The sequence below is a fragment of the Amblyomma mixtum genome, chromosome 3 (assembly GCF_055824585.1).
Source record: "Amblyomma mixtum isolate Tamu chromosome 3, ASM5582458v1, whole genome shotgun sequence".
NCBI lineage: Eukaryota > Metazoa > Arthropoda > Arachnida > Ixodida > Ixodidae > Amblyomma > Amblyomma mixtum.
Genome location: NC_143014.1, coordinates 110,523,722 through 110,545,856, shown reverse-complemented (window position 1 = coordinate 110,545,856; position 22,135 = coordinate 110,523,722). Strand labels below are relative to the sequence as shown.

The following is a 22,135-nucleotide window of genomic DNA, read 5'->3' as shown; positions in this document are numbered from 1 at the left end:
ACATACATTCTATAAATCATCAGAAGCGAGTGCCTTCTTATGCCGGAACGAACGTTGCTCAGCCTGCGCAGCATACCGACTGCTCGGCCTCCTTTCGCAGTGATCTATATGGGCCCGCCAGGAAAGTGAAGGATCATAAATTACTCCGAGGTATTTGATAGTTTGCTCTTGAGGAATTACATGGTGCCGATAAACAATAGAGATATTAACTGGATAAGAGAGCGCAAAATCAATAAAGCACATTTATTGACATTAAGGAACAGATTGATGTCCCCAAACCATTGGTCCAGGGTATTGAGGTAAGATTTGAGGAATGGTACAGAGAGTAAATGTTCTCAGAAGCAAAAAAAAAAAAGGCAATGTCATCAGCATACACATAGGATGCATCAGCATACACAGTGACACCTTATGTCACTGGATTTAAGTGAAATTCAGATGTAATTGAAAGTTCGCCTGTAGGTCTTTGCTTTGAAAACTACCCAAGCTAAATGGCCCATATAACTAGCATTTTAAAGCCTATCACGTAACAGCTTACTTTGCGTTGGTGCTGATAAAAAATTTCGCGTTCTTCTCGGTTCCTATCAAAGTGGATTTGGCTCCTTTCGAAAAAAAAAATGCCACATTTGCAACCCCGATGCTTTGAGTACTCGATATTTCTGCCAAAATCACCGCGCAGGTAACTCAAGACGGCTTATGACATAGGGGCGATACTGTGCGCATTTATAGCGGAGGTACAACTACTGTACACCGTAGTTTTTTCTGGCAGACTTAGCTAACAAAATGCTTCAGGCGCCACTCGCCACAAGAAAATAATAATATTTAAATAAAGCGAGGGAAAGGTTAATTTTTGTGATCGTGTACCGGCCACTGTTTTGCAATTCCCGCTATCGCAAACACTGCCGAGTCCCTGCGGCCAGTCACTACCGAGAAGGGCGACCTCTCGGAGATTTTGCAATGCGCCGAAGTCGTCACAATTAGGTGTTGCGCTTATCGCCTGGAGCGTTCTTATATATATATATATATATATATATATATATATATATATATATATATATATATATTGTGTGTGTGTGCGAACCTTGACGCCGGCGTCACTTTGCGTTTAACAGCTCGGTTTAATTGGGGACGCGAAATGCGGGATCCTCGAGGCAAATGGAAGAGCGATCGCCAGCGCCGATTGCGTTGAGCAGCGGAAAATTGCTAGCGATTTCATCGTAGCAGGAGCCAAAGGCCCCGTGCGCTTTGCTGCGGCCGCCATCGGGGGAAATATAGCTATCGAACGCATCTGTGCTGAGCGGCGGCCCGGAGTCCGTTCCGGCTGCGCAGCTGGCCGCGGTAAGGCTGCCGCCGTGACTCGCATTTGCATTCTTGCTCGGCGCGTGGAAAAGGCACCGGGAAAGTGTGGGGGGGGGGGGGGGGAGAACACTCTGACAGCGTTGCCCCCCGGCGTCCTGACTGGCGTGCTCTGCGTACGATGACGGGCCGGTGACTGGCTGTTTGTCTGCGCATCAAGCTGTTACCTACAAAACTACTGCGGATTATGTTTTTCTAGCTTCTTTCTCCACTCGGAGTGCCGAGCAGCACTTTTCCATTGCTCCCATACTGTCTTGCAGTTCTAACAGCCGATGACTGTAGGGTCAGTGACATTCGGCATTAGCGCCATTCTCTCTTTAACGAGCGCGTGGGATTCTCCCATCGCTGATTCAGGGCCCTGAGTGAATTCTCCGCGACCAGGTGGCGCTTGAAGAGAACAGTACGCTCACTTGTTTATTCTTCTGGGGCAGGAATATGCCCTTGTCAGTGCAGCTGTGCGCTGAAGTGAACTTGTGCGCGAGCACGAAACGAAGTGTGCTCAAAGCAGCTGCGTATAGGAAGAACAATAAAACATGAAACAATAAAAGAAACAAGAAGACAATAAACACACACACACGTATATATATTACAAGTTGATTGTAATGTGCACACTACCTATATGTAGTGTACACATTGTTCAGTGCTCCTCCCTTTAGGAACTTTACTGATATTACTGATATTTTACATTACATATATAGTTAACTGCAAAAGGCGACTGTTGATATAGGTGGTACTTCTGATTGTCCGCTGTACGTTCGTGAAATCTCATTCTGGCAAAGATTTCATTGCCGGTTTTGCGACGCCTTTCTCATTCTCGCTGTTCCGAGCTCGAGCGCCTGTCACCGCCGCCTTGCCTGCCATCGCTCTTGGAAGCGAAGTCGTCGTGACTTCGCTGTGGCCAGTGGATTTGCGAGCTTTCGCTCCCTACGTCGCCCTGCACAACGGAACCAGCGCAAAGCTCTTCATTTGTGACTTGGCGTCGTAGAGCACTCTAGATTGCTCTTCGCTCCACTCGCCGACTCATCTCGGGCGCGCTGAAGAAAAGGGCGCCTTTATTGTGTTCCCGCCTCTCTGATTCCTCCCCAATTGACCTGTGCGTCATCCGGCTGAAGGGCGGCGAAACAACTTACTGGCGCGGGCTTAGCGCTCGAAGTCATTTGCAGAAAATGGCGAAGGTTAACGCACCAGGCACTGTCCCATCGCAGATTGCTGAAGGCGACGTTGTAAGAGCGGCAAGGCACAAATGAAAACAAAACTGAAACCAGCTCACGAATAAAGTAGCGACTAAGAATAGGGCAGACTAGATGTATACGTACGTCGTCGAGAAACTTTGCGCGACAGAAAGCCGACCGCTTTGCACCATCGGGAATGGTTGCAACGCGCAGCTTGAACGCAGACAAGTGGGGAACTGCTACCGAAGATTTTGCTACCGAGCAAAAATTATGGAAATCTTGGCCAATGAATCAACCGCTCCTACAGCAGCGCCATTAAAAAAAATTGGCAGTGGTTTAGCTCTGGTTAAACCGGGTAAAATGCGTTAGCAATGGTGTGCGCATTCTTTTGGCGATTCTTCGGTGCGTTGCCTTTGCCTAGTAGCATTGCGGCGTTCCTGAGCAGTCAGGTGCTGAGATTCATCGGTGACCGATGACGTGCAACCATTCTGCGAGGTAGAACGTTGTCGCCGAGCTGCATCCTTAGCACGACGCTTTGCAAGACATTCTTCACGCTGTTCCGGCGTCTCTTGTGCACGTTTTCGCTTTCTCGCTTCTTCCTGTCGCTGTCAGTTCTCCTTAGAGGACTGCATAGCAAAGCATTCACGCCAAGGCAAGCGCGCATTTATAGACGCTTTACAGCGCGGGAGCATGGGCGCCGCCATATTTGGTCACGTGACAATTCCGCCACGCTGCCAGGGAGTCCACAGAACGCCATCGCCCGTTCGGCTTTACGCCTTGCTCGTCGCTAAATTGGTTTTTGAGGAAAGGAAATGTATCTGTCTCGCATATCTCGGTGGACACCTGAACCTCGCCCTAACGGGAAGGGAGGACGATGGGAGTGAACGAAGACACCGTGTTCACTAGACGCGCCTTTGTTCATTCCAAACCATCGAGCTGGCATGACGGAGTGGTTAGCGTGCTCGGCTCGCACTACGGAGACCCTGGTTCGGTTCACCAACTCGACCAATTTCCTACTCGGTGTTATTTTTTATTTATGTGGTCTGACTAGAAATTAGGCTAATTGCTTAACCGATATTATTCGAATGCCATCGGTGCACTGCGCGCCAATGCTGCTAACGCCGGCTTCGAAGGCCACAATTGGCGAACCTCCTAGTGGCTCCATCTGTCGTAGACAGAACAAACTGCTCGGCGCCGCTGCCGCGCGGCGCTGCCATCTGGCGGAGCGCGGCTGAAGCAACGCAGTTCAAGGTCAACCGTGGCCACCGCCGGGAGCTACGCGACGACTCGAAACCTGGCGCAGTATTGCTTACGCAATAATATAAACGGGCCTTCCAGTAGAATTCGATTGCAAAACCCAGCCGTCCCTTTTCGGTATTGTGCTTTAAGTGTCATAACTGCGAACCGCACACGAATCTCCGCTCACATTCCCCCGTGGCAACGACTTCCAAGCGGAGCCGCATAAACTAAAAGAAGTGGTCTTAGTTGACGACGGAGGCATGTGTCAGCAGTGTCTTCGATCGTTGGCCGTACGTGGGACACCGTTCGAGGCAACACCGTTGTGCGGCAAAAAAAAAGTGAAGGGGACACTTAAGCTCCGCCTTAAGTGTATGACGCGATAGCTAATGCGTTAATGGCCGTATATGCAGAGTTGGTCATTCTCTACTTAATATTCATAGATCCCCGGGAGTCCTCCTACCACTCCTGGTGCAGTGGTGCCGCGGTTAAGCGATGCGCCATTGCCCTGCGATGGCAGGTGCCGCCACTGGTGGAACTTGTGCGACCCATATTGCTCTTCCCAGCAACCTCTCGCGCCCAATCATTAATTTAACTTCCATCTGTGACGGTGCGCAGTCTGTCACAATTCAGTGAACAGGCCGTGATGACGCCACAAGGTCACGTGACCTTCGTTGCCCACCTGCCTCCCAGGTTGCTTCTCTGGGTATTCTTCAGGGATTTTCCGCTCACGGTCAACGACGCCGACACGACGACGCCGGATTTTCTGCGACACGACCTCCTTAACGCTATCGCGTTAAAAAGAACGTAATGCATTATAGCCTGCAAAATGGCGCGCGACATGTCTCGTAGGATGTTCGCTCTTGCGAGGCCTAGTCACGAGAGGACGAACGCCTTCAGCACGATGATTCCACAGATTCTCATCATTGTAGTGGCACGTACGAGTCCGTTGATCTAGTTACCGCCGTTGTTGCGGACGACACGCGTGCATTGTCTTCGCCAGCGGGGGAATGCGTGAAAATGTACGCGTATAGTCATGCGCTCCTGCTAGGCCGAGCGGACAGGAAGCGGCTTCTGTTGCTGATGGCAATCGGATCCCCTGTGCGCAAAGGAAGCGTGCTGCCGGAGAACGCGGCGCGCGCCGTTCACCGCCTCGCTCCAGCTACTGCCAAGGCCGAGGTGAACTGAAAGCAGGCAGCGGCCGACCGGAGATGCCCTGGCGCATACCGGCTGGAACGGACTCGAAGGACGGCCGCTTCGGCGGTCTCTGTCAAAGCCGCACATGGTTGAACCATGCCGCCATGACCTTGGTCATTCGCTGCACCACCGATTTCTGACGCTTTCCTGTGCCTGCTTTCGTAACTATGTTTTTTTTTTCTTCTGGAATGCCTCTTCCTTTATTCTTTTTCTTTCTTTTTCTATTCCGCCAGCCGGAAAGTAACGCATTTTCTGACGAATGCCTTCGCCGCTCGGCCGGACTTCCTCGCTTGTGTCCAGACTCCGCAGAATAAACACAGTTGCGCGGTCCGTGCCAAGGGCGGCACAAGTGTCACTGAGAAAATTGATTTACCGCCGACGCGAGCCGATGTCCAGGCAGCTTTCACGCGCCGCGCTCGGCGGGCCTGTTCCTCTCCTGCTGCGTTTGTGCGTGATAGGTATACACACGCGCCTGCGGGGGGCTTCTTTGCAGGCGCAAATAAGGTCACGCCGCACAGGACGGTAACGAAGTGTACAAGCCATAATTTAGTTGGCACTACCGCGGCGGACCTGCCTTTCCCCTAGTATCCTGAGTAGAACATGCACGGGCTTTGCTCCACGGCTGCAGGACTTCACCATCCGTTCCCGTTTGCGACAGACAGCGTTAAATGTGACCAACATCGGGTGACCTTTCCTATTTTTCGCAATCCTTTTCACGTTCGACACCCACAACTTCTTCTTCCCTCCTTCATCCCACACATTCCCGTCCAGGAGTGGGTCGGCAGGAGAAGAGCGGGAGCCTTCTGCCACAGGCAGACGCCATGCTGTTATTTCTCGTTTATCGGCTGGGGCGCAGCTTTTATCTTCCAATTCATGCTGTCTCCGTTTCCTTGCCCGCAAAGTCGCCACCGCGCGCCTAGCCGTCAACGTCCCTCGCTCCCGCAGGCAGCTCCCGACTTTTCGCTATCCGCTGCGATGGAACGGGGCTTCGATCGGCCGACTCCGTTTCGATCGCGCGCGCCGGCGCTATAAACGACGTGTCTGGGCTTCCGACGTCGTTCGTGGGCGCACTCCAGCGAGAAAGGTCGGTGTAATTAATTACGTCCAGCAAGGCCGCGGCTCCAGCGGCGCCCTGGCAGCTCTTGACGTGCAAACTATTTTGCGTGACCCGAGCTCGATAAGGAATTTTCGTACCTATAACCTATCTACATTTGTTGGCGCCATATTTTTCTCTTTTCAAACGTGCCTCTTTGTGTCTATAGCTGCTCTGCATTGCGCATTAGGTCGCTAGGAAAAAAAAAGAAAACCAAATATCACCCGACATCGCACACACTTCCTTCCCCTTTTCTTGCTCCTCTCCGCGCATTCAGGGTTTTCCGAGCGTGATCGATCGCATGCACTTGACAGGGCTCCACGAGAGAGTGTCATATGTAATTCCAGCTCGAGGAAATGAATCATCGCATTATCGGAGCACGTGCGCTCAAATTCCTTGGTTTAGCTGCGCGGACTTTCTGCAAGCGATCAGATCAACCGGACAAGGCGGAATAATAGCGCCATGCAACACGTAGCTTCCGCCTATATTCAGGACGTGCCATTAATTACTCTGGCAACGCGCTCCGCTATCCTTGGCCCTGTAATGCCCAGGCGATGGAAATGTGGGATAAATGGTATGTGGTATGTGGGTTTTCACGTCCTGAAGCGACATATGGACGCCGTATAGTGGAGGGCTCCAGATTAATTTAGACCACCTGTGGGGTTCACATGGCCAACATTTTTGGACAAAAATTTTGAAAATGGGAAAACCGTAGGGTACTAGCACAGAAATATTGAAGGTAATGGTCCATTCTTCCGATGTGTAGCGAAATCTTTCTTTTAGAGTGTCTCCATCACTCGCATAGAGCAGTTAAGACTGCCATAGAAAACCAATGCGGAACACTTTTGACGACAGCAAAAACGTTAATAGCAAAAAAAAAAGCAAGCATTCCGACGGGAGATCTGAGGAGATATTGACTGTTATAGTGAAATTTTACAATATATGAAAAAAATTGCGTTCATAATCTGGTCCCCGTTCAAAATGCTTTTGTCCAGAATGTTGGGTATGTTAAAGCGCATCGACATCGCGCAGCGTACAGGCGGCATTCGAACTTTCAGCATTTCTTTGTTGCGGGCCTGTACATTCCGGAAATGTAAAAAAGAAAAAAAAAGGTCAGCTTTTCGAGAAAGGAATGATTACTGTATAATTAAAATTAGCAATTCAAAGTGATTTATGAACAACCCAAATCGATAACACACAAACTCGGGAAGACGCCATAAATCAGTGGAGGAATTCAAAATTACTGCGTCCTCTGCTGATGTCGAAGTATCCCCCTTTGAAATTCCAGGCTGTTTAGACTGGGAATTTAGCGTTTAGTGACGTCGCAGAACCTTTTCTGTACCTCTGGAAGCTGGTGCTTTGTTTTGAGAAATATTTTGAGAAATACGATTTGTGTGATACTGTGAGGTTTGTATTCTTTTTTGAGCTGAAGGCAAAGCTACTGGCATTTCTGGCGCCTTGAATCGCACGCGTGAAACGCAGGGAGTTGATATAAAGAGGCTCGAACCACCCTGTGAGCGTGGGGATCGAACTCAAATTAGCGCATTCGCACCTTCCCGCGTCGCCAGCGTCACCCCTTAGTGTAGTGGAGAGAGCCGGTATATTTAATCTGGAGACAGGAACGGCGACTAGGCGAGGCGACCGAACTAAGTACCGGACCGGAGGTTTGCATCGTAGGAAAGCAGAGCATGGAACTCGCGTTGGGAGGAACTGCGTGCGCTAATTATTATACTTTTAATAGAGATATTTAGCGCAACGCGATCCGACCCGTTTCCTCACGCCGACAGTGCGCACGCGCTGATTTGTACCGACGCCATAGGCGTCTGTGCGCAGCTGACAGGCACTTGGCGTCACCAGGCGCCCTCTGGGCGATCTGGTCATGCGCAGTAGCTTCCCGCGGAAGCTTATCGCGGTAGCGGATCGCACTATGATACAATTCTCTAATTTGTCCGATGCGCTGGCGTTCACGAAGCGTTCTTTCAGGGCGCTATCGCACGGCGCACTACAGGATCCCGCACGTTTGGTAAGACATTTTTAGTGTGCTTGAGTGATGGGAGAAAACGTAGTGCAAACGAAGTAGGGCATTCAACAAAGGCAGGCTAGTAATGCACGCAGACAATCTACCGAATGGTATCAGCTTGCACCTTTCCGTGTTCATTAACCTCTACCGACCCTTTCATCCCCAGCAACAACAGTAACACATCCAGGACGCTCCCGGCCTTCGCGCAAACTTTCGTGCGCGGTTCCCTGTCATCATCATAGATGGCTGTGCTCTCCTCTCAGCAAGGCACCTTCTGCAAATTAAAAAAAAAAAGAGGTTTTCCTCCATGCAGCGTAAACAAATGCTGAGGAATTTAATTGATTCGATTCATTTCAGCAAGCATTACCCATCGTCTGCTCCATCTTTAATAACGCGTATGGGTAAGGTTAGCGCGACTAGGCAACTACGAGAAAAGGTGCCATTAATACGCCTATACGGCAGTAAAAAGGGAGTAAAGTTGTCCTCTAACACACTCCCGTCTTGCTTCTTTCCGTTTAGAGTGCAGCTACAAGGTTGAGTGTACGATGTATTTTTGAAGGCGCGCTAGAAACGTGCGCCACTGCATTCTGCAATTTTAGACAGAAAAACCGCAAGGACAACCGCTCGCTTGGGAGTTTTATGACCTTTACGTGCTCCCCAAGACGCGAAATTTGATCCCGAGTAGTTTGATAGGGTCAATATAGGCATTTTATGCACGAATTCGCAGAAGCGTTGTGGGCTTGAAGGCCGCTTTTTTGACCGCTGCCCTTTCGAGCCTCTCGTCGGAAGCAGCCGGCGGCACTCGAAACGGAAAAAACAGCGCTATTGGAAGAGGACATAAATAAAGCTTTGAAACTCGCGGCGTCGCATTCACGCTGGCGCACAAACATGGGCCGAGCTTCCACGAAACCGCGAGGGAATACGAATGCAAAGTATCCGCCGCCGTTGTCGCACCCGTTGCGCAAGCGCGCATTATACACTCAGTGCCACAGATTCACAGCTCAAGTGGCGGGTCGCAGAAGCACGGACTGCAACGGCGTGTAGCGGTGACGAAACACGTAGTGTCAGCGCGCGCGTAGGCCACCGTCTAGAGACCCCGCAAGCAGCGCGGCGCACCGCGACGGCAGGGTTGTACGCTTGCATAACGTTAGCTCCCCGTTGCGCCTGGCTGCGCGTGTGTTCGTCGATTCGAATTCGGACTCTGAATATGAGCGGCTCGGTATACACTGGAAACACACGCGAGTAATGCGGATTTATATTCTTTTTTTTCCTCTCGCCTCCGGTCGCTGCTGCGGACGTCAGCGCGCGCCTCCCGCTGGGGATAAAATTTCACAGCCTGCACAGAGACGCACGACGCTAATTCGCTCTGTTCGGCGACTGAACAAGCGGCAGCGTACGTGTAGCGCGCGTCATCATCGCACTGGCTTGTTTCTGCAGAGCGCGCGCCAAATACATCGTGTTTTTTTACCGGCGTTGAGCGCATAGTTCTGCGCAAATTGGCTGGTCGTCGTCTGGCCATATTTTGAATAAAAGTGGTTGTTCCGAACTACATTATGACCGTATACAGACACGCGGTACGGTGCGGTTTCCGTGGGTTGCTCGGAATAGTCTTCGCACACATATATCAGTGATACAGATTGATTGATCGATTGATTGATTGATCGATTGATTGATTGATCGATTGATTCGTGCCGGAACAACACTGTCGGCAATGGAGGTTGGAGTACAGTGAACTAGTCTGGTTTAATTTAAACCACCTGAAGTTCTTGAGTGTGTATCGAAATCTCGATCAATGCACGAGCGGTTTTGTATTTTTGTCTCTTTAGAAACCAAGTAGCCGCTTTCGGGATAGCACCTGCAACCTCGGGCTCACCAGTGAACGCCACAGGAACTAAGCCACCGACGTACAGGGTGCGTGTGCGTATGTGCACGGCAGGAATTGATCCGAACCCCCCCCCCCCCCCCCCCCCCCCCCAGGGTGGCCACTTCGTAGCCACACTGTAGCCTTATAGGAGTGCATATCATTTTCGTGTGTGTGTGTGTGTAAGGGGGGGGAGGGGCTCAGAGAGAAAGATAGATAGTCTGATGAAAACAAAGGATGGCCGAGACAAATGGAAGAGCGACACTCCATGCGCAAATACAGGGAATTGTTATCTGCCGCTTATTGTGTGTTCTGTCAACACCAGCTGATTAGTAAAATTTGGGAGCTTTGAGCATTCGAAGAAGGGTCTTTCATCTACTTTTTTGAAGAAATTGTCGTAATTCTAATAATGTGCTAATAATGTGCTAATTCTAATAATGTGCTCCGCGTTCCAGAATGTAATTTGGCGACTGCGGCTGCTTGTACGCGTATACTGCACTGGCAGAACGGTAGACGCCCCAAAAAGGTCGGTTTTCAGCGATGCGCTGATGCCGCGGATTCCATTTGCTTAGGCCGAGATATGTAAGCAATACATTATTTACTACGTCAGACGGTACAGATTGAATACTGTCCTCGTGGGATGGCTGCCCTCGACCGCAGGGTATGTCCTGCAGAACAAAGAGCTATATTTTGGGTATATTTTGCTGCGATATCTGGAATAACTTGAACTTTACCACTATCAAAAGCAGGAACGGAGAGTCGTAAACCAGCTTTTGCGCAGCCCATGGAATGTCCGTGCCCGCTCCGAAGCTGTTGCATTCACCTGCAAAGCTGCCTGTCACTTTTGCTTTTCACGTCTGATGGAACGACGCGTTTATGTGCGTCATACACGCCGGTCGCTATTATCGTGCCTTCACCTCGAAATATTTGCTCTAAACATAAAACGAAAACTCTTCTTTAACTCCTCAACACAAGGCCCCGTCGTAGAAGACCGCCGCTGTTAACCTTTTGCCTCAGATGCGCTTTACCTGAACGTGCCTCTGCTCATTTGTGCGGGAAACAGCAGGTATGCAGTTCACAGTGGCGTCGCTGACTCCGACGTTGGGCCCTGTGGTCCCGGGCCGCAGCCTATAGCGCTATGCGCTCAGTGTTCATTTTTGCCCTCTTCGGCGGCCGGCCCTTTCCGCAGTCGGTGACGCGCGCCCTTGAAGAGCGGCCATCGGCAGCCGCGAGGCTGCGGCTCAGCTGCTGCGCGAGGCACTTTGTGTTTGCAACCCACAGCTGCGCCCGAGCCTTACGTCAGCGCGGGGCGCGAGCAGCGGCGCGCAGCCGGCGCGCGCCCCTCCAGCATGCCGCCAGTGCTCTGCTGCGCGGCCCTGCGCTGCTGCCCGTGCTGCCATATCGGCGCTGCCGGCCGCCATACGAGGCGCAGCGAAAGGCCGCGCGCACTGCCCGAGCTACGCGTCAGCCCCGTGAGTATGTACCTGGCGTGCACGAGCCCCATGGGCTGCACGCGGCGCTTGTCGCGAATCCCGCACTCATGTTGGCGTCGCGTGTCCAACGTCGGTGGCCTGCCCCTCGTGGCAAGGACAGCATCCGTCGAGCCGGTGCGGCTGTTGCTGGCGGTTCTGCATGCAGAGGCACAGTTCGCAGCTCGGTGACACCTCGCCACCTCACTGCTCTCGTTGCCACGCTCGGGCCCGCAGCCGTTAACGGAGGCGCCTGTGCGAGCACGCAGGCGTGGGAACGGTATACTGTGCGCACGCGAAATCACGAGAGTGAACGAGGTACGACGAGCCCTCCGCTATTTGTTTATACAGCTCCCGTGGGAGACCTCGGTGTTGCGCGTAACCTTTCACCGAATTGAGGACTTTTGTGTTATTCGCTGTTATTGGCGTTAATTATATAGGGCTTTGCTGGTAACCTGGCCAAGCACGTGTTAGTTTTTGCTCATTCTCTGTCGCGTTCATGCGTTATCTCATTCACGCTGTCGTTCTGTCCTGTCGTTGTTGGGAATGATTTCTGCGTATTGCAGCTGCTCCACATCCGCCCGAGATGTTGCTACATTGTCGCGCCCATTCGCCGTTAGCGGCTTTCGAGCCTTTTAGGCGTCTTCTAATGAATTTTTGTGTGATAATAATGTTGGATTTTTGTGTTGCTAAGCCGGTTACGAAGCGTGCTGTGGAGGAACGCTCCAGGCAAATTCTGACCACCTGGGCTTTCTCACTGCATCTAAGGGCATTACGCGGAGGTGTTTGCATTTTCTCTTCATATAAATGCGGCCGCTGCGGCTGAGAACGAACCCGCCAACTCATGATCACCAACAAAGCGCCGTAGCCACTTAGTCACCACAGCGCTGGGTAATGTCGAGGTAATTGTGAATAGATGCTGAGATCGCTGTGTTCAGGGCATACGGCGTTATTTCGTGTGGGATGCGCACCATATGGCGACGCCGAGCCAAAGTCTTTGGCGTAAGCTCGTTAAATAGCACCGATGATAGTCAGGAAACATTACTGTTGCTGCGTAGGACAGTCGCAGCCATCACTGGTGGCTCTAACAACACACGTGGATCCATGCCCGTCATCCTTCCTGTGGCGATCTTGATGACTAGCTAAATTCAGACCATGTTTTTCAACGATTCACATATGGAGCATTGTTAGGCAATAGGCTGCTATGGGACTCGAGTAGCTCATTGTTTTTCGCTTCTAAAGGGCAACATGCTAACCAGTTCAAGTTTGTGAAATATTGATCTCAGAATGGTGTCAATTATTTTAGGGCATTCCGCAAAAAAAATCATGTTATAATTCTTTCACCAAACCTTACAATGAAATTCTCACAATGGTAACTCTTAATTTCGAAACGTATTAACTTCTGTGCTTTCAGTAAAAATTTTCCCTTATGGAAAAAGGTCATCGTACTAATTAACGGGTTATTCCGGTATTCACTGTTCTCGATCGAAACCACGAGTGTTAAAGAAGTTCTGACTGTGCAGCTCGATCACCAATCGCACGCGCATACCTTCATGGCTCATTTTAATTATTACGGCGCGCTAGGTTTTCAGAACCGTCTTCAAAACTTCGAGATAAAAGGATCTATTCTAAAGCGCTGCCATTGTCTGTAAATCGAGAAATGTTTGGAAATAGACGTGTTCGTTTGCTCAGAAAAACAACTAGGGTAACTAGTTCCGGTACAACCAGGTGATCTACTCTGAATAGGAAAAGAAAAAAAGGGGGGGGGGGGGGGGGGGGGTTGGACTGGGGGATTTAAATTTGAAATAGGAGTAAAGTTGACTTGCATTACATTAAGTACTGGTAATACGTTAAGGGGGTAGATTCTTGGGCTTGCATAGTACAGAAATATGGTTTTGAAATACAATACATTCAAAATGTGGAATTAGAAAGTTTACTTCAAATTGCGAAATATCTGGGAGCAGGCGGAACTCGCAGAAATTTCAGTCAGCTTCAAAACGTGAGGCTAGTTGTTGCGTGAGCCATACCTTGTTCGTCTAGATTAATTAATGAATTTTTCACCACAGGGCGATTTTTTGGCAGTGATATGTGCCTTCGTGGAAGCAGCAGCTTTGAGGTGCAATTTCGGGCATTTCGACGGGACTCTCATTTGCGCATTCCTAGGCTGGAAAATTACCACGTTTCCAATTCTGGAGATAATTAAAATTCCCTGTCACGATCGTTGATGATCGCGAACCTACGGTGACGTGGCGCGTCATCGGTTGGTATTCCCTCGAGTTGCTGCGAAGTGCGAGGCTTTTCTTTGTGGTCTGAAGAGTTGAGCGGCTTCAGATATTCACCGAAAGCGCAACGGTTCGACAACGTACTGGACTCTCAGGAAGAATGTAGCTCAAGGTTTCGTCGGTAAAATTGAGTCGAGGTACTGAGCGAGTGATGACGCTCAGAATCATTATTAGGAGGCGGTGGATAAGACGCCTGTGCCCCGGCCAGTGGATTTGACGGCGAGTAAACTTTTAACTTGAGCTCTGATCGAACAACTTCTTCACTCTGTCGGTCTTCCTTGTGTGTCTCGTCTAGAGTGTTTAAGTATTTACGGGCCGCCAGCTTGCTCCTCTTTTAGCAGTACTGAATAACGTGTCAGTTCTATGTACTAAGTATACAACAGCTGTATCTTAGCGGCACTCACCTATGGGGCAGAAACTTGGAAGCTAACGAAAGGGGTTCAGCTTAAGTTAAGGACAACGCAGCGAGCTACGGAAAGAAAAATGATAGGTGTAACGTTAAGAGATCGGAAGCGGGCAGAGTGGGTGAGGGAACAAACGCGGGTTAATGACATCCTGGTCGAAATCAAGAGGAAGAAATGGGCTTGGGCAGGCATGCAATGCGAAGGCAAGATGACCGCTGGTCCTTTAAGGGTAACGGATTTCAAGAGAAGGCCAGCGCAGCAGGGGGCGGCAGAAAGTTATGTGGGCGGATGAGATTAAGAAGTTTGTGGGGGTACGGGGGTCGCAGCTGGCAAATGACAGGGTTAATTGGAGAGACATGGGAGAGGCCTTTGGCCTTCAGTCGGCGTAGTCAGGCTGATGATGATGAAGTTAGCAAGGCTGGGCCTTCCTGAAGACCACAACGTCCTCCGTCAGCGCTGTGTGTGTCTTGTCTCCTTCTTGGTCTGTGTGTGTTTGCGCTGTTGAACCATCACTATGAATCTACACCAACTAGCCCAATCTGCAGTTCTCCTTTTCTTATTCGATTGGAAGAATTAAAACTGTATTTTCTTGTCTTTCAGTCCGAAAGAAATATTAGTGTAATAGTTTATATGTGCGAATTTGGTGTAGTTGTCATTCTCTGCGTAAAGTTAAAGTGCCCTTACTGAATGAACAGCTCTGAGCTGCTCTCCTGCCCGTCAAACAGAGACGAGTTTATTTACTGTCGGTCACATATTCACGAGTTTGTTGTACTGCAGCGAATTTCAGAAGACATGGCGGCAACACGGAAAAATACTCGATACAGCACGCTGATGTTTTTTTCCCTCTATCAAGCAACGATTCCTGTTGCACTCGTCTGCTCAACTGTCGACGAGCGGGAAGAACGGATCGATTTCCTTTGCGCATAGGTTCTTGCAAGAACTCGGTGCAATTTCGTCTGTATCCAGGCTGGTGCTCTCGGAACAGAGTGCTCTGTCCAACGTAGCCAACGCCTACTTATGTATTTATAAGATGGTTGTGGGTGGGCAGTCACGAATGCAGCGCCCTTGAGGGCTTACCTTTCTGGGCAGCCGGGAATGCACCTCAGATAAAACTGTAAGAAAGTTTCGTGTTACACGCAGGTGGAGACAAGCACCATTATATCGAGCCGTATACGCTGATAACGGGAATCGGTACGAAATAAACCAAAAGTCGCTGAAATTAAAGAAGGCGTAAGGAAATGTTATTTCTTTTCATGGCCATAGTCATTATAGAGTGAAATTAACTGCGCAGTCATATTTTTCGGTAGGCGATCATCCTTTAACAGAGGTTATTTGTAAAGACGCGGTAGCTCTCGCGCAGCTGCCGCCCTCCCCGTTTGACCACGTTCAGCGTGGCATTCGTTCCACGCCCGCCGCTATGGTAGAGGGCGGCGCTGCTGAACACTCTGCAGTAGGGTGCCTGCACGCTATGTTTGTGGCTTTGTTTCCGTGCGCTTGCGTGGCGACTGCAATAATGCGACAGAACTTATAATAGGCACTACATAGTTGTTTCGCTCGTGAGAGTAATCTCCTGGCAATTTTGTGTGTTTTTATGCGTAGTGCAGTCGCTGCGACTGCAAGGCGATCGAAAAGTTATGACGGACTGCATTGTTCCCCAGTCACTGGCTGCCCTGAAAAAGGACAGCGCTTATTTGGTCTCCCTTCGCAGTCGTAATTTAGAGTGTCAGAGTCGCCAAATTCCGCAGCATTATGCTGCATTTGTTGTTCGAAAGTGAGGACTGTTCACAGGTCCTCAAGTTTCTCGGGTATGCCAGCAGCGCGGAGGATGACCTAACAAATATAACTTTTTTTTTTTGCGTAATTAACACCAGCTTTTCCAACATTCTCTGGAATGTCTTTCTCTTATTACTGCACCATATATGGAGAATTCTACTCAGTAATGAAAAATTTCTCTTCGAAACGGTCCGTCGCCACACTGCTCTGGGGTGGACGGCTGAAGACACGTCTGAAATCAAGTGGTCATATTTTCTCAATAGCGTCTCTTAGCGGCTTGTTCCGCAGCAAAATCATGCAGGCGGTTAGATTTAGCTCAGGATGGTGTTGACTGGACGTAGATTGATGATGCGATGGGACGACGTCTTGCTGATTTGTAATTGCCTTATTCGAGCACAAACTTTCCTAAAACTTTTTTTATTATGAAGAAAAAATCATTAAAAGCGGTCGATTAATCACAGAGAAATCTCACAAAATCAGCTCCTGTTAACAACATCGCTTCAATCCCATCGCCCCCGCCAGGTTAAATTAACAAAGGAGAGTCGGAGAAGCACAGGCAGCCTTCTTTGCTTCCGCGGAATCCTCTGCTCCAGCTGCCAAGAGCTGCTTGCCGCCTCATTCGTTAGTCGTCGGGCAAGGCAATAGGCCTCTGGGCTAGTTGGAAAACCACGTTTGACGTTAAGCGCGCACAAAGACACGGACGGGCGAACACGACAGACAAGTTCTCATCCCCGCTGCTGTCATCAAGAGGCAAAAAAAAAAGCTAGCTTTAACACGTGCTTGCCCAGAAACATGCGTGACGAATTTTACTGATGCGGTTCCTTGACGCCAGCGAAAGGAGCCTTTTTTCCTCATTAGCAATTTATATAAGAGCGATACGAAAAGGAAGGAAAATAAACTACTACTGGGGAAAAGGGGCTCCTTTCGTTGCCATCTCGCAGACACGACTTCTTTGGTTACTGACGTGCTGAAGGTAGATACGGCGCCAGGTTATTCGTAGTGAGCGGGTGCAAAGAAGTGGCATAAATATAAACTGACTAAATGCAGCGAGGAGAGCTTCACATTCTCGCTTACCAACAAGAGCGCCAAATACGGCTGCCTTACTGAGAAAAATGTCATTTTCGTCAGGTTCTGAAGGAAGCGCTCGGCAAATTTTGATGTGGCCTGGCAGGCTTTAACTGTCGCCTCCTCTTGGCGCCATCGTTTCAGCTGGAGGTGCCAAATGCCACAGCGCCGACCATGTCGAACAAAACACCCGCCTCTGGCATTTGTACAGCTGCGGGACGATTACAGCTTTCCAGGCCTACGTCATCGGGGACAAAACGTGCCACTTCTGACAGCCTGGTAGAGAAGGTGCGGCGTGTTCCGAGGCGTTTGTAATCGGGAGAAGAAATGCTACGATATGTAACAAGGTATCTCAAGTCGGGAGAAGAAAGACGGAGGGGAAGGCTCGAAACATAGAAAACTGAAGCGAAAATGGACAATTTTGCCTATCGGGCCACGCTGCTTTGACGTCACGTTGTATACAACAGGGAGAAGTCTATTGAAGATATAACGGATGGGATCTTGCGCTGTTCGCGGCGCCACAGATCCGGCTTCTTGAAGCCGGATCGGTGGCGCCGATGAAGCCGGATCGGATGCACTAGTCGGAGATCAAGCTATGACGGGCTGTTGCGTTCTTGGGTGCTTTGCCAACACTATAGAAGAGGAGAGCGGCTATTTCGCTTTGCTCGGGACATCGCGTGCAGAAGAAAGTGCACGGGAATCGCAGATAAAGCGAGACGGCTGGAAGCCATCAGCAACTGCAAAATATGCGAGCTAAGGTATGCGAAACGCTTTCATCCCAGAACAATTTTTGCTGGGGGTGGAGGTATTACGCTCAACTTTAACGTTACTCCCTCATAATTAATGAGGTTAGCAGCCATGAAAAGACTACTTTTCGCACTAATTTCATGGCGAATTAGAAGCTGTATGAACGGCAGTCTCTAGCGAATATGCAACTGCAGCTCTAAATGAGTAATCCTGATTGTTGGAAAAGTAATCGAAATATAGAGTATCCGGGCCAAGAGACTGCACTGGAATACGCTAAGCCCGTTGTAGGAATGCAGCGACTGTTCATAAGGCGCCGATTTTCTTGGCACATTAGCTGCGAAAAATGATATACTTTAGCGTAACTAACTCCGGTTCACTGTTTAAACAATCTCTGGTACCCTCCCGCCTTGGCAGAACAGCAAATTTGCGGAATTCCGCGCGGTACGTAGCGGCAGTTTTCTCTTCGAAACGGACCGCCGCTGCATTGCACTCAGTGTAGCCGAACGGGAGAGTGGGACCCAACATAACCCAACATAATAACTAAAATCTAGTAAGGGCGGATGTCGTTTTTCATGAAGTCCAACACCTGCCTTTTCAGTAGCGTACCGAAATTAGATGCGCCGAAACAAAAACTGCCGCGTCGCTTTGCTCATAAAGGCTTAGGTACTACTTGACGACTTGTGATTTGCGATAATAAACCAAAAAAATGCAACTGTTTCAAATATTCATGCATTGCACAAAATCCTAGGGAGGGAGGGAGGAAAGGAACTGCACATATGTTGTACTCGTGCTTTACAAGCGAAATATGGCGAGGATATGAAGAGTGAGTAAAGACTTGCGAGGCTGTCTGCATCTTATTATGTGGCTGCTTCGATTCTGAAAGCAGTCATAGCCATAACTTATGACTCAATCATTCTGCAAAGTAGCAGACTCAGCACTTTACTTTTGCAGTGTAGCATGACTCAGCGCTTTACTAGTAATAAGTTGTATAGAGTTCGTACGAAGTATCCACAGCCATGCCTCGTAATTATAGTCATAACTCTTAGTAGTTCTGCAACGCAGCATGACTCAGCACTTTAATGCTTTGCAATTCTCACACATAAGTAGTCTTAAATATCTCGGCTGATTTTTTTTTTTTTTTGAGCATGTGAGACAGTTTTTGCCTTTTATCTGTTGTAACCCTGTCATATCACTCACTAAAACATATCAGAAGTTCATGGCTACCACGTTTGGTAGCGATCCCTCCGTTCCAAATACGTGTATTCCTTTGTCCACCGAAATGCGTTCCGTTTTTTTCTCTTTGTCTGCACGGAAAAAGCGGCGATAATAATTGTAAGGTCTTAAACCCAGTGAGGCAGCCACGTAGAACTTCTGTAAATCAGCAGATGGAAAGGCTGCCACGCCGCTCTATGCAGCCCACCCAACTATCAGGGCATTCACTCCCCATTCTCCATTCTCCAGCTCCCATCAGAGTTTTCGCTTTTGTTTTGCGACATGACATTAGGCAGTTTGCCTTGTAAAAAGTGCAAAGCACAGCTATCTCTGCGAAACCGAATAGCAAAGCAGGGAGGCGACAAAAGAAAAAGTGAGAGCGAAGCGAACTGAAGCGCTAGGGGCGTAGGAAAATCACTGTTACTGTTCCCTCCGAGTCGTTTTCTAAACTACAGTTTTACAGCCGTGGAAGCAAGCACGTTGAGCGCATAGGCTCAATGACCCCGCCCCTCGATCAAGGGGAAAGACACCGTGCGTGCTGAGAGTCCGCAGGCTGCGTTTCTCGGTAAAGGCAACGCAAGCTAACACGCGTCCGCATGAAACTGTGATAGGCAGTCGGGCCTACACGTGCCGGCGCTTATAAACATGTGTGGGGAATACCGTATCGCGTGGTTGCGGCTGCAGGTGTGTGGCTACAGCAAACTGCAGTCTCAGCGGTGTGCACGCCCTGATCAAGGCTTTTTTCAGTCGTCTGGCCAGAGACAGCGACACAGCAGCAGCCACTCCCACGCGCTAATCACCAAATATATGCCTGCCTGCATACGCCAAGCCGTCTGTGGGCAGCCCTTTTCAAAAACCAAGCATTGCGGATAGGTGTAATAACGGAGATATAGACTGCGCTCCTGTGGCGCATCCGGAGCGGAGAGCGCGCAGAGGCCACGAAATAGCGTCCGAAAGGCGCACGCGGGAAGCCCTAATCATCGTACCGCGAACAGCGCCAGCCGGCCGTTCAGTGATTTCTGTTTCCGCCTTCAGCAGCGGCGTACTGCTACAGGCTGAGCAGGCGCCCCTTCCCTCGCCCTGCCCAGAAAGCAGATGGACGCCTTTCCTCGGTCGTTTGCAGTGCGGCAGTCAACGTTGCCGACTGCGTAAGCGTACTACGTGATCTTGGTGCGGTGACCGTGCGCGGAGACCTTCAGTCGCGCCGTCCTTGGGCGCAGCCGATGGTGCACCGGCACAACCCGCTCGCATCCTTCGGTCGAAAGCGCGTGCGCCTGGCTTCGGCAGAGGCCGTGTGCGATGCACGGTCGGAAGGAGCCGGCCGTCACCAGATCAGCCCGCTTTGTTCCGTGACAGCCGTTTCTTCATACTCCAGTAATTCTGAATGCTATCGCTGCGTGTAACGTCAGTGCCTTCTCACCTCGAGCATGTTTCGCGTTGCTAGGGGATGGAGTGCAAAATACTGCCTCGCTGGATATGCGGCGGGCGTCATTGTTCAAAGACCTGCGTGTAGACAGCGGCTTTGAGCGGTAGCATAGTAAAGAGGAATTGTTGCGAAGCGATTCTATCTACCCCCGTCACGCAGCCGTTCCTTGTTTTTGTCACGGCCGTCTTAGAAAAAAAAAAAAAATGGCTCATACGGCCTAGTCCTGTAAATCGTGATATCGCCTCCTATACGTGCAGAAAATAATTCAAGGTGCGGTGGCTTGGGTGCTCACATTAAAGGCTATCAGATCACTGCAGGTCGAGTGGGGACAACACTTTTCATTCCAGTAAATAAACTCGAAGAGTGCCGACCTCAGTGCTTACTACTGCTGAGCCGCCGTCTGTGGTGTTTTCGGATTCGGCAGAAAATCACTTACGCCTTTCCTGTCGCCCAAACGAAAAAGCAAAGGTAGTGTCAACATTGCAGTGCAGTGCAGCCGTGGGGCTCGTTAGCGTCCACCTTGCAAAGAACTTCCGCCGCCATGAAGCAGTCGAGATGGTGTATTCGCAGCAAAAAAAACTCGCTTTCAAAATAAAATGCTTAAAAGCAGACGTACCCGCCTGTGGACTGCAGCTATAGTCAATGCGAATTTGTGCTTAGGCACACTGATCAGATATGATAGCAGGGTTGTTGCAGTGCGGCAGGAAAACAGACGCCACAGCAGTTCTTGCTCACCGCATTGAATTAACTGCCTTGCACAGCACAGGAGATGAAGAAACGGTTGAAATCATCCAGCCGTATGACGGGCTTGGACCTTTATTTTCATTTATTTTTCATTTCGAACATAGAGTGTTTCGCCTAAGACTTTTCCACAATTTTAAAAAACTGGCTTTTTGAGTTAGAAGAGCGCTTCTTTCGGCGTAGTATTGTCAGCGGTGTAGTACATCGAAATACAGCTAAGATGTGCGTTACCAACTTGCAGGCTGGTTAAATAATATTGAATGGTTAACTTTTTAACCATTACCGTTAGGCTCCTCAATTATTGAGGTGCGTGTAGCCCACCGTAAGTAATATCCATATCAGTTTTTAGAATTTCGAAAACGCGGTTACCCTCGGCGCTGTGGCCTAACAAATTGTGGCTAGAGCGCGCAAAAATACATGGCCTTTCGAGAAGATTGCAAGATCTCCAGTGCACGTAACTCGTCGAAACAGCCAAAAATCGTTGGGCCGTAGCGCCGAGGGCAACCGCGTTTTCGAAATTCTAAAATCTGGCGTGGATATTACTTACGGTGGGCCACACGCCTTTCACTAATTGAGGAGCCTAAAAAAAAAGCCTCTTTTCAAAAATTGTGAACAGTTTTAGATGTAACACCCTGTATGTGTCCAAACACACGAGTGTTAAACCTGGAGATTTCAGTCAACTGTTCAAAAAGAACTTTGACCACCCGAACACTCACATTTGCAAGGGTTACGACTTCGCTTTCAAAGCTGCAATAGATAGCACCCTTTTTTTTTTCCAGCTCCGCATGATACTCAGTTTAAATGTCGCAGCATAAATTGCGTCGATACTTGCGGTAGTCGCGCCTTGCTCCACACAGTGTCTTCCTTATCGGCAGAAGTGGCTCCGCTTACAGTGTGCAAACGTTGCAGATGCCTTCGCTGAGTGACGGCGGAAGAGCCCTTCTAAAGAGCACGAGATAAGCTCTCCTCCGCACCGGTGAGCGCTTGCCCACTTGTTGCTTCCTCACATTCTGAAAACGTGCCTGAAAGGACGCCTGTAACACGCAGTTTTATCGTTCAGAGAAGAAGCAGGCGTCCACAGTGC

General features: G+C 49.7%; 1 protein-coding gene across 4 annotated transcripts in view; it reads left to right on the top strand.

Annotated features, from left to right (window-relative positions):
- The window catches only part of LOC149351403 (E3 ubiquitin-protein ligase MARCHF8-like), a 150,058-nt gene that overhangs the window by 47,928 nt on the left and 79,995 nt on the right, over positions 1-22,135 (top strand). The window contains exon 1 of one of the 4 annotated variants that reach the window (XM_089580719.1): positions 11,281-11,404. The exons of 2 other annotated variants lie outside the window; for them this stretch is intronic. The gene's annotated coding sequence lies outside the window, so the exon portion shown is untranslated. Of the gene's footprint in view, positions 1-11,280; positions 11,409-22,135 lie in introns of those variants that run through there. One more of the 4 variants, XM_089580720.1, reaches the window with a different exon arrangement.